Genomic DNA, 12,969 nt, shown 5'->3' on the forward strand with positions numbered 1-12,969 from the left:
TTAATCTGGACTATAAAGCCAATCTATGTATGTATATATATATGAAAAAATGGACATAAATATATGGAAATAAAAATTCTTGGTTGCAGAGGGGTCACATAACTGAGTTAATCTAACAACTCACTGCTGTCAGCACGAAGGTACCAGTCCTTTTTCCTTGCTTTCTTTTGTATTCTGAACTGGATTTGTCTTCTAGCTCTATTGCACCACATTGTACTCATATGACCGCTTCATGAATTAATTTCACTTAGTAAGTGAATAATTTTCTATATAGTTACTTATCTGAATCATATCTCAGAGGTGTCCCACTAATACCAAAGGTGGGGAGGTATCTCCATGTGGGAGGAGTGAAGGAAGAAGAAGGCAAATGGAATGGGAAAGAATTGCTCTTTTTGCAACAGCCATCATATTTTTAATATTTTTACCACAGAGAAATTTTTTTGCTAATTATTTACCGAAAAACATAGTTTGATTTAATGCTTAAATGGCCTTTAACTTTCATGAAAACTCCATCCATTAGAAAATTCTAAGTACAATTTACATTTTAAATAGTTTAATTGTTCTATTGTTCATGTTAGGATTGTTTATACAAAAATAATTTTACATTAACTTAGCTGTTTCAGTTCTTGTAGTAATGAGTACATTTCTTCAGCTACCATGGAAACACATTGCTGGTTCAGAATACCAAATTGTATATTCATTAGGTCTCCAGATTAAAATAATAATAATAATAAATTACTAGATCTTTCAGTATTACACAAGGATTATACCAATGCTTTGTTGGTTTGAATGTTTACTGCAAAGTCTAAAATCATAGAATCATAGAATCATGTAGGTTGGAAAAAACCTACATGGTCATCTAATCCAATCTTTAACCTTGCACTGCCAAGTTAAAAACAACATTATATAATTTGTTTGATAATTAGCTGTTGCTTCACAGTCCTTCAATTGCCTGCATGATCATTTCTATTTATTTTTATCAAGATATTTTGTTGACAAGAAAATCTGTAAAGTGGAGACATTGACAGCTCCACAGTTGTATGTTACTCTGACTTATTTAAAAGAAAGGTCTTTAGCATTATGTGATTTCAAAGTACCTTTAGGATCGGTGTTACAAGAATTCTCATTATTATTATTACTTAAATAGAAATTACTGTTTAATAGTAATACTTATTTAGTAAGTTATTACCAAATCTCATTTTGTAATCTGTTAGATCTTTAAAATGTGTTGTGCTTATATTGCCTATTTAATATTACTGAAGTTCTTCCTCAGTTTCTAAGTGATTGTAACTTCTGAAATACTTATTTACTTTATACTTAGCTGCAAAAAGGACAAAAATATATTTCTAAGACAAAACAAAGGGTCATTGAAATCTGCATAATTTTTCAATAGTTGATAAAACTGAAACCTACTTAAGTAATTCACTTTAATAAATACAATGTTCTAGCACTGTAAGCAATGTGTCAGTAGAGAAAGCTATAAGAGAAAAACAATGTTAGTTTATTGAAATCTTTGGTATTCATTCATGCATAATGTTTTCAGTATGCTTTTCTAGCTTGAAATAATTTTCTTTTGAAGTCACTGAGCTTCTTAGTTTTGAAATGTCATCTTACATCTAAAACTATAAAGCTCAATAATGTGACATGAAAATCAGGCCTCCAAATGCAATGTTTGCAATATTTGACTTTGCAAACATTTCAACTTGATCAGAGAATGGATAAAACATTGTAAGTTAAAACAAACAAACAAACAACAAACCTAAAAATCTGTGAAATGAACTCTGCAGAACCCACAAAACTTCTACACTGACCAGCAGCTAGTTGGGTTTAATGAATTGTGGTTGCTGTGTTTTCTTAAAGCCAGAGGTGGTAATTTCTGGTGCTGTTCAACTGAATCATATTGGCTATTGCCTTTTTTCCAAGATACTTATGAAGAGCTAGCTATTAACTGTGCCTTTTTATTTCTTTAGATTTTATTTAATGCTTGTTCTTTTACGGTTAGACTGGTTTCACAAATCCTTTAACATTATAAGATTACAAGATTTGGTCTTCTATACCACTTCTGTGCCACCTTCTATACCACCTTCTAGCAGAGTTTCACACAGAAGCAGAAGCTCTCAAAGATGCTTTAGGACCTAATGTAACAAGCTTCCTACCTAAAGCCACGATTATCTGTAACATCTGTCATTAAAATCTCATTTTTATCTAATCTGTTCTTAGATTGACTGTTGGAATGCTTCATCATCCTTGTTCTTGGTACTTTAATTATTATTATTGTTATTTTCATTTTCTGAATCTTTTTCATTTCAAATGAAGCACATTTGTGTTTATTTTACTAATCCCAGTCATAAAGAAAGCTAGTTTTCCTTTTCTCCTTGACCTATCATAGAATCATAGAATGGCTTGGGTTGGAAGGGACCTCAAAGAGCATCTAGTTCCAACCCCTCTGCCATAGGTAGGGATGCCACCCACTAGATCAGGTTGCCTTATGATGTTTTTGACAACTATTTTATTTTTTCTCAGTCTTCTGCAGAGAGAGAAAGCCAGGGTGGTTTTGCACCACAGGACCTGTAGATGAAAGCTTTATTAATTCTTATTACTTTTATCTAACCTTTATTTATTTAGTTCACATGCTTTTAGAAGGCAGTTCCCAAAACACTCTAGTGATTGTTATTTCCAGTCACAGCCAGAGTTTATGGCTTTACGTGATTTCATGGTTTTGTTCCTGTTCATACAGCTCTACATTGTCTTCAAAAACCACTTTGCAAAGAAGGTAAGTGATTGCCCAACCTGTATCTGGTCTGTTGATTATTTTTGCACTAAGTATAGAAGTACTTACATAATTTGTGTGTAGGTGCATCTCTAGTGGTTTTCTATCTTTCTGGACCTATTCTGCAATATCTTGAGGTAATTTTTATTTGTCTTCGAGTATGTTTGCTGTTCTCCAAAGTTTTGAGCTATCTGGAAACTGAATTTCCTTTACATTATAAAGTTAATTTATGAAACTATTGAACAGCAATAATTTCACAACAAACAGTTGTAGAGCTCTGCTTGACATTCTGCTCCACTTCAAGAGAGCTCTTATCAATGTATATTGTGTCACCAAGCTCTGCTTAACAAGAACACCACAAATACCTGCATGTTCATCTTAATTCTGCTATTTTTCTACCATCTTAATAATAATAGTTTCTTGAAAGGGAACCTTGGCTTGTAGAGTTAGAACCCCAGTGCTTACAGTGCAGCAGCCTTCAGGTCACTACACAGGGGAGTGAGCAGAACCACTTTGCTTGACTCAGGTCCAGTCTGTAGTCTTAGAAATGAAGATGTTTAAGTTTCGATGTGAATTTGAAATGTGTTCAGTCATTCTAGATTATAAATAAGCATGACATTTACTAATTCTCTATTAATAACTAATAATGAAGTTAAGCAGTGTTGGGAAGAAAAACTCAGTCTTTCTAAAAGATGTTATATTGCAGCTTCTTAATTCAATTGGATCCCATGGAAATTGTTAGGTTAAACCAATTAATGAAGCCTCATTAGCTGTTGCTTCTTCTGAAATAATCTGAGCTCGTGGCTATAAAACAAACAAAAAATGTTCAAGGTTTTTTTTTTCTTGATGGCTGGACTAATTCTGCTAGGAGAATAAAGCCAAATATTTGATTAATGAAGACAAAATAATGGTTTCAAATACGTAATGAGAGTGTTAAAGTATTACTTATATTTCAGTTATAATGCATCTATCTCTAAAATTTATTCTGACTTTCAAAGGCCATCCTATACTCTATTGCTTTTAAATGAAAGAGTATTTATTGTTTCTTACCTGTAGTTTTCTGTATTTAGGGAAATAATAATGCTTGTATCAAGCATAATGAAGCAATCTTGTTTTCCATTGGCATATACTTGAGACTTGCATAAATGAAAGTTCATTCTTAAGCCATCTTTTAGAATGTGCTGTAAACAGTTTGTCTACCTGAAGTTGTACAATAATACAAAAATAGGGATTTCTGATGATGTTTAGGCTTTCACCACTCAAAAAGATTTAGATAATGAAAATTTTATACTCCATTAGCTTACAGTTTAGAGCACTCTTTCTTACTTACTTTCTCTCCACATGAAAGGAGGACGTTTTTTAAGGTTTCAAATGCAGCCAGCTTTAGTATAGAAAACAATATTTTAACACAAGTGCAATGTTTTAAATGAAGCAATCATTAAAAAAAAAAAAAAGAAAAAACTAAATTTAGAAACCAGCAAAAGTAAAATATTAATATTATTCAAAAAAAAGGGGCAAAAAAAAATTCATATTCGTACACCTTCACAAATATCAGCTTGAATTCAGTGCATGTGTATTCAAATAAGATCTACAAATAAAATAATTAAAGAGGAAAGAAAAAAATTTAAACTTAAAAGCTTCTGTAATCAAGCTACTATATTATAGATTTGTATAAATTGCTATTACTGTCCAGTAGAATTGTACACGTATAGTGGGAAGAGATAGTTTCATCAAATGTCTTTTTTTTTTTTTTTCAAATGTCATTAAAGAAAGATTTAATGTTTTGTGAAGTTTTAGGTCTTTAATACGTATTTGTTCTTCTACATGAAGTAACATCACATACTAATTTATGGCTGAGAGTGATCTTTCAAAGAAAGTGAGAGAACCTTTAATAAATTTTTCTTTGTATTTCATGTTACATATTTAAAATAAATGTAATTTAGAGTTTGTGAAATGTGCTGAATTCAGAGCCCTAGTAATAAAAATCTTTACACCAGTCATCAATTTATTTAAATCAGAAAAGTGTGGGTTACCCACTTGAAATATTACAGAATAGTAGGTTTCATCATGTATATTTGTTTAGTGATTTTTTTTTTCTGACTAGTCTAGTAGTCATGCTTAACTCTGACTTTTGAGTCCTTTGAGTATTACGAAGTAATACTTGAAGTCAACTGGCATCCATATGAGTGAAGAACTGTTCACCTTTAATTGGTAAACATATAATTTCCAATGTGTACATATCTTTAGATGGGTAATAACATAATTTTTAATAATTCAAGTTGTTCAAAAGAAAAAATAAATAAAAGAAGTGATGCTAAGTAGGAGGACTGAAAAAAAAAAGATTAGCTTTTAAAATTTACTAGATAAGATACAAAAGGCAATGTAATCGAGAAAAGGAAACATTTCACAGTTTGGGAAAGTTTATCACATCATTATTGCAAAGTCAAATCTTGACATATCAAAAAAAAAGTGTTTAAAATTTTTATAAATACTTTATCTGCTCCTTTGCTGTAAACTTGGCCTATGTTGTACATTTCAATAGATATCTTACAAACTTAGACTTTTACATTGTTCATTTTATTCTTGAAAAGTCTGTTTAAATAAAATAATAAATTTGCAAAAAAAAGGCAATAAAAACAAACAAGACTAAACAAATACCTGCAGTTTTGCAGTTATCCAACAAAATTAAAACTACCTTCAATAGTTAATTGATGTGAAGTTTATACTACTTTAGATTATCTCATTACATCATACTATTCACAGAATAACAGGATCATAGAACAGTTTATGTTGCAAGGGACCTCTGGAGATCATCTCCCAAATCCCCTCCTCAAAAGGACCGCCTAGAGCCAGTTGCTCAGGACCACATCCAGACAGCTTTTGAATATCTCCAAGAATGGAAACTCCATAATATCTCTGGGCAACCTGTTCCATTGTTCAGGTATCCTCCCAGAGAGGATAAAAGAGAGAGAGAAGGAAAAAAAAAGTGTTTCCCAATATTCAGGAGGAACCTGCTGTGTTTAATGTTGTCAACTGCCTCTTGCTCTGTCACTGGGCACCACTGAAGAGAGCCTGGCTCTTTCTTTGTACCCTTCCTTCAGGTATCTATATACACTGATGAGATTCCCAAAGAGTCATCTCTTCTCTAGGCTTTTTAGATTTATTATTATAATAATAGGTTTATAATAATAATAATAATAAATGCTTTGTGAAAGAAAAAATGGGATCTGTTTTCTAAAATGCCCTTCCACATCTGTGTATTTGGCAAATTGCTGGGAAGCTCAGCCATTTCACTTATTTGCTATCATAACAAAGTTACTGGCCTTCATATTATTCTTCTCACTTAAGATGTACATGACCTGAAATACTGGACTGACCTACAACTTTGGAAGTTTTAATGAGATTACATTTAAAAGGCAGATGGTCTTGTTTTACTGTCCCTGTGTTATTTTTACACAGGACCAAATAATAAGGAGAAGCTTTGATTTCCATTTAGATATGTCATTAAAACAGGGGAAACTGAAAGGTTTCCAAACCTCTCAAATATTCACATCTATTTAGAGTAGATGTGATCCCTTTCTCCCTTTTTTGAAGAAAGCAAGCATACTTTACTTCCATTGGAATGTGTTTCTGCAATATGTTACCAACATATGCATTGTTTCCCTGACTCCTGAATGCCTGAATACTGGCTATTTTTTTATTTTTTTTTTTTACTTCTACCCATCATCATGTCTTCCACTCTTTCTAGCGGTTAATGACATACGTTCTTCACCTTTGCATTTATATTCTACATACATTCACCATTAAAATCTAGACAGTTGCTGTGCTCTGGAATCACTGTTACTAATGTAGTTGTATTACTGAAAACGCTACCGCCAGTGGAGCAAAAGGAAGAATTATAAATTATGGTCAGTGTGAAAGCACACTAAAGAACTAATCTTTTCTGGTTTCCTCTGTCAAGTATAGCTCTCAAAAATGTACTTGACTAAGATACAGTTTGATGTTTGAATTCCTCTGACAGTGAAATATATATTTTTCCCTCCATATTAGTTTAGCAGAAAAATATTTTACTCAGCCATGTCCTACTATTTCTGGTCAATGCCTGGCCACAATTATTTCAAAGTAAAGGTACATTATTAGTACAAGAAATTAATATAAATTCTGTTTTAACAATTATTCAGAGTTGTATTTTAATAATAGAACCCCAGGAATTACATTAATATTCTCAAAAGCATTAAAATAATAAAAATAACAAATATATACCTATTATGTTAATTATTTACTTTTATTTCCACAACACTGCATACAAAATTAAAACTTATATTCTGTAGTCATATATATGCAACTCGTTATAAAGCGTATGGGCAGACCAATTAACAGGTTGATTGAAAATCACAAGGCCTCTGAATCGTAAGTTAGAAGTAGTGCCACTTAGAGGATACCTGTAATATCAGCTATGCTTTATTTTAAAAATTGTCAGGCCAGAATGGAATGAAAAAGTTAAATAAAAATCAATCAGTTGAAATCATGACCTTCAACTTTGTGTTCTAAGAACTGAATATTAAGCATACAGTATTTGGAACATTTTGGAAATTAATGTGGTGTATTGGCATGGGAAATGGAATGAGTAACAAGGCGGAAGAACATCACTTTCAGAGTTTATAATACTGACTGAGCATGTGTAACACATCAAAACTTTTCTTTTGTTTTATTCAAAGTGATAAATGTTGTGACATGTGGCCTAGAATATATACTATGTCTCTTATTTCTTCCTAGTAGATTGAATTTCTGTTGCAATCCCCAGCAGAACATCCTTGCCAAAATGAATCAGCCCCTCTGGGTTACTTCTGATATATGAAAACAATTGCCTGCATGTTTCTTACTAGAGACCCAAATACAGAATTCATCACAACAGCCCAAGATGACCAATTATCTCAGAGATACAATAAGAACTTGAAAAATAGACTCTCTAAATCAATTCCCACTGAATCTAAAACTTCAGACTATACTTTTTTTTTTTTTTTTTTCTCTTCCATGGATCCTGTCTTGGGGGAATACATCTGTCACTTAACCTGTGTAGTATCAGCAGCCATTCTGTGAAAGACAATATCCCAAGTAATTCTGCTAATATACTATGAAGATTATTTTCTGACATTAAAATTACAATTAAAATAGTCTTATACGTGTGATGACTTAAGTACATAACTACTTTAAGTACGCAAGTGACTTAAGTACATAAGTACTTTATGTATTTACTTTTTAATACATTTTATAATACCTGATTTTATCCAGTCTCATTGTCCCAAAGCAGTCCCAAATTTCTGGATTTCTATTGTAAATAGAGCATGGAAAGACTGACCATTATCCGGGTCACAAAATAAAAACAAACAACAACAACAACAACAACAAAACTCCGCTTTTTTTTTTTATAGTGAATCTCCCTCAACCCCCTCAAAATAATAATCTTTTTACTAACTTTAGAGCCAGAGCAAAAATATTCCTTACCTCCAAATTTAAAAACTTCTTCCCCTATCAGTTGTCCTCTCAGTCCTCCGCTGACACAGGATGGTATATTTATTTCACAGCACATTCTTCAGCTGTTCAAAATTTGTGCTTGTGACTATATAGTACAGAATCTGGTGAGGTATCTGTTTTGCTTTGGCTCTATTTAACCCATTACTCTTACATGCAAATTAACAGAAAATATATAGAGATTAAACCACTACACTAGAACTCTCTGGTTAAAAATGGTTTCATGTTGTTTATGAGTTTAATGTATTAGGGATTTAATTTTGCATGTATCATTCTCTGTAAGAGATGTGTCAGGAAGATTTCTTTCTTAATAAACAGAAAGAGAGTGGCTAATGTTTTTTATTAATGGTTTGGATAATTAAATGTGTGTTAAAAGATATTGTGTTGAGAACATGCATTATGAATACTCCCTACCCATTCTTTTTCCATCTCCCAGACTAACCATGCAATAAATTAATAACATTTATAGAAAATAATAACTCTCTTCAACTAAATAGACAGATGCTGGGTTTTTCACAATTTCTTTTAGGTGACCAACATTTTACTATGTAGCCCAACACAAGTATCTGAATCACTGGAAAATACTACTAGAAATTGTGAAGAAACAAATAAAAGTAACACAAAAAGCAATATTTTAAAAAATGAAATATGTAATGTGGTTAGTTTTGGCATTAATGTCTATAAAAGCATAATATTAATACAAGTTTATGATAACTCAAGTTACAATAGTAAATAATAAATGGAAGCTTCAAAAATAAGAATTTGTTACTAAAAATGTGGTCTCAGCAGAAAGAGAAGCATCACTGCCTCTATTTAACAAAATATAGGGACAGAGAAATTAAGAAGTTGTCCATTACTTAAGAAAGATGTGTAGCAAAATTGAGAAATGAATTCAGAATCTTTCCTATCGGATCATCCTTTGTCATTCTTCTAAGGTTTTCAACACTGTCTGCCATAAAATCTTCACAAAGAAGTTGATGAAGTATGAGCTAGATGAGGAAACAGTGAGATGGGTTGAAAACTGTCTGAATGGCTGGGCCCACAGGGTGCTGACTTGTGGCAAGAAATCTAGTTGTTAGCCAGTAAGCGGCAGTGTACCCTGTGGCTCAATACTGAATCCAGTCCTGTTCAATGTCTTTATTAATGGTCTGGTCAATGGGTTAGAGTGTTTTCTTAGTAAGTTTGATGATGATCCAAAACTGGGATGAGTGGCTGATAGATCAGAGGGTTATGCTATCATCCAGAAGGACCACAACAGGCAAAAGAAATGAGCTGACAGGAACTTCATTAAAGGAATATTCAACAACGGGAGATGCAAACTCCTACACCTGGAGACGAAGAACCCCATGCACCAGTACATGCTGGGGGCCACAGAGCTGGAAAGCAACTCTGCAGAAAAGGACATGGGGTTCCTGGTGGACATCAACCTGAAAATGAGCTAGCAGTGTGCCCTTGCTGTAAAGAAGGCTAATGGTGTCCTGGACTGCACTACAGAAAATATCTCCAGCATGTTGAGGGAAGTGATACTTCCCTCTACTCAACATTGGTGAAGCCACATTTGCAATAGTATATCCAGTTTTGGGTTACCCAGTAGGAGGTGAGCTACCATTATAGAGTCACAAAGATGATGAAGGGACTGAAGCATCTCTCCTATCTTTCTAGGAGGCCAAGAGAGCTGTGACTGTCCACCCTTGGGAGGAATATATAAATGTGTAGGCTCAATCAATGTTCAAGGCTCAGGGGGATCTTATCAATGTGTACAAATACCTGAAGGAAGGATGCAAAGAGGACAGAGACAGGCTCTTTCTAGATGTGTCCAGTGAAAAGGTAAGAGGCAATGTGCAGAAACAGAAACACAGGAAGTTCCACATAAAAATCAGAAAACTTTTTTTTTTCTTTTTTTTTTTTTCTTAACAGTGAGGGTGACTGAGCACTGGAATAGGTTACCAGTCACCTAGAGAGGTTGTGGAGCCTTCTCCATCCTTGGAGACAGTCAAAAGCCATCTACGTCCCCAGGCAATGGGTTCTACGTGGCCCTGCAGAGGATTTAGACCATATGATCTACAGAAGTCTTTTCCAACCTCAAGAGTTTTGTGATTGTGTGTTTTCAGTAACTTTTAAAGTATTCAGCTGAAAAAATAAGGTGTTAATGCTCAGATTCTACTCTATCAATGTCTACAATTACAAGGAATCTCAGCTTCCAAGACCAATGCACTTTTCTGTGTATTTCCATTATAGTTTTTGCTACAACTCTTGCTGTAATAAGACAGAACTGATTAATTTTCCCATTGTGCCCTTCCTATTTTTGATTTCCCAGTCATTTACTCTAGAAAAACCTGACCTCTCAGATTTATCTTTCTTTAAGAGATATCTGACAAAAGAAAAAAAAAAACCTGCAATTAGTCAACTATACACTAGTGATACCATCCTCACCTGACATAGTGTTTCCATTTGATCTAGCTTTCAATTGCATTAGTTAGAACCATCTTGAAGTTTATTTAGATATGAAACGTGATACAGTCAAAAAACTGAAGATCGTTTCAGTTTAATACTACCTTCCACTAAATCACAGATCCTTTTTTTGTCCTACTGCCAAAACCAACAATCATACCACTTCTTTAGGCTTCATAACATTTTTTACATTTATTGTTTTGTTGTTCAAGTACACAGCAAAGAAAAAAAAACAGGTCTATAAGATTAAAAAAAAAAAAAGTTTTTCTTTCAGATGATATATGTGACCTACATTAATTTATGCTATGACACCTTCTGCAGTGTGAAAGATCTACCAAGAGAAGTGTGGTGTGAATCAGCAAATGTTGATTCCAGACTGGGTAAGATTTAGATCTATTTTGTACTACACAGAGGAAAAGAATTCCACAGTTTGTGATGCATACTTTGATTATTGGTTTTTATTTAATATGATTTACAGAATCACAGAATCACAGAATCACAGAATCGTCTAGGTTGGAAGAGACCTCTAAGATCATCTAGTCCAACCTCTGCCCTAACACTAGCAAGTCCTACACTAAACCATATCACTAAGGGCTACATCTAAACGTCTTTTAAAGACCTCCAGGGATGGCAACTCAACCACCTCCCTGGGCAGTCCATTCCAATGCCTAACAACCCTTTCAGTAAAGAAGTTCTTCCTAACATCCAACCTAAACCTCCCCTGGCGCAACTTTAGCCCATTCCCCCTCGTCTTGTCACCAGGCACGTGGGAGAATAGACCAACCCCCACCTCTATACAGCCTCCTTTAAGGTACCTATAGAGAGCGATGAGGTCTCCCCTGAGCCTCCTCTTCTCCAGGCTAAACAACCCCAGCTCCCTCAGCCGCTCCTCATAAGACTTGTTCTCCAGACCCCTCACCAGCTTCGTTGCCCTTCTCTGGACTCTCTCAAGCACCTCGATGTCCCTCTTGTAGCGAGGGGCCCAAAACTGAACACAGTACTCGAGGTGTGGCCTCACCAGAGCCGAGTACAGGGGGACAATCACCTCCCTAGCCCTGCTGGCCAAAAAAGTGCAAAGAGACAGGGACAGGAAAGTAAATGTCCAAAAGATTTTCATCCTCTCTGAGGGAGATCTAAACTGAGATCTGAACTGCTTTGCTTTGCCAAGTAAAAAAAAAAAAAACAAAACACCACCACCAAAAAACTTTAAGCTTCTAGCCACAGCCCATAATACAAACAGGGAATAATTCGGGGAATCTATGGAAAACAAAAAAATAACTGAAAACTCCTATGTATACCACCCTCTGTTGTGCTGATACACTGATCTACTTAGCTGCCTGCACAGCAAGAAATTGCTTTACATGACTGTAACTCAAAATAGTGTTTACTGACAGGTTTTCTTCCACAACCTTTTGACGTTTCACATTTTTTACAACATACAGCAGAAATTTTTGCTTACCATTCCCCTTTATTTTGAATGCATTATTAAGACCAGAATATTGCAGTCTGCTCTGTCCCTTGTAGCAGATACAAAAAAACCACTGTGGTTTCATAAGTAAATAAATCAATATCTATTCTCTGAAAAGAAAATGAAATATCTATGGGTATATAAGAAAATAAAATAAGATGATATGTTTATTTTTCTTTAACCGACTCCTGACACTATGAATGATTGTGGATTGTTTCTTTATTAAAATAAAAACAATATTTTAGTGAATAATAAATGATATGAAAAAAGCTAACTATAGATGAATTTGCAAGAAAACGCACTAACCTTAAGTGGGATATTCACAAAGGATTTGTTTATGTATGTATTTGCATTTCTTGATTCCTTAATAGTATCTTCAATGAAAAGCTTGCAAAGGATTAATTGCTTGGTTTTGCACAAGTTCTTTATTTATCATCATTAACAGGCTTGTTTGAAATAGTTTTTTCATGGTGCAATGTATCATTTGCTGAAATTCTCTTTCTGGCAAGCTGACAAAAGGAGTATATTAAATGTTATGCTGTCTAATTACACGGCTTGATTTTAGCAATCATTTCCAATTTGCTGGTCTCAAGACACAGGAAGATAGAGGTGCAGGATGTTGTAGATCAAATCTTTGATCTCTTCCCACCAGAGCTATATCTAAAACAGAATGAAATGTTTGGGAGAGTTTTTTAGTACAAAACTTGTGCTGAAAATATTTAAGTCATTGGAGAGGCTTCCTAGACTG

General features: G+C 33.9%; 2 protein-coding genes across 10 annotated transcripts in view; both read left to right on the top strand.

Annotated features, from left to right (window-relative positions):
- LOC308193528 (uncharacterized protein) overlaps positions 1–12,969 on the top strand; it is a 351,138-nt gene that overhangs the window by 324,625 nt on the left and 13,544 nt on the right. The gene's annotated exons all lie outside the window — the stretch shown is intronic.
- Positions 1–12,969, top strand: part of MGAT4C (MGAT4 family member C) — a 412,384-nt gene that overhangs the window by 97,133 nt on the left and 302,282 nt on the right. The gene's annotated exons all lie outside the window — the stretch shown is intronic.

This window comes from Anser brachyrhynchus, assembly GCF_964034855.1.
Source record: "Anser brachyrhynchus genome assembly, chromosome: 1".
Classification (NCBI taxonomy): domain Eukaryota; kingdom Metazoa; phylum Chordata; class Aves; order Anseriformes; family Anatidae; genus Anser; species Anser brachyrhynchus.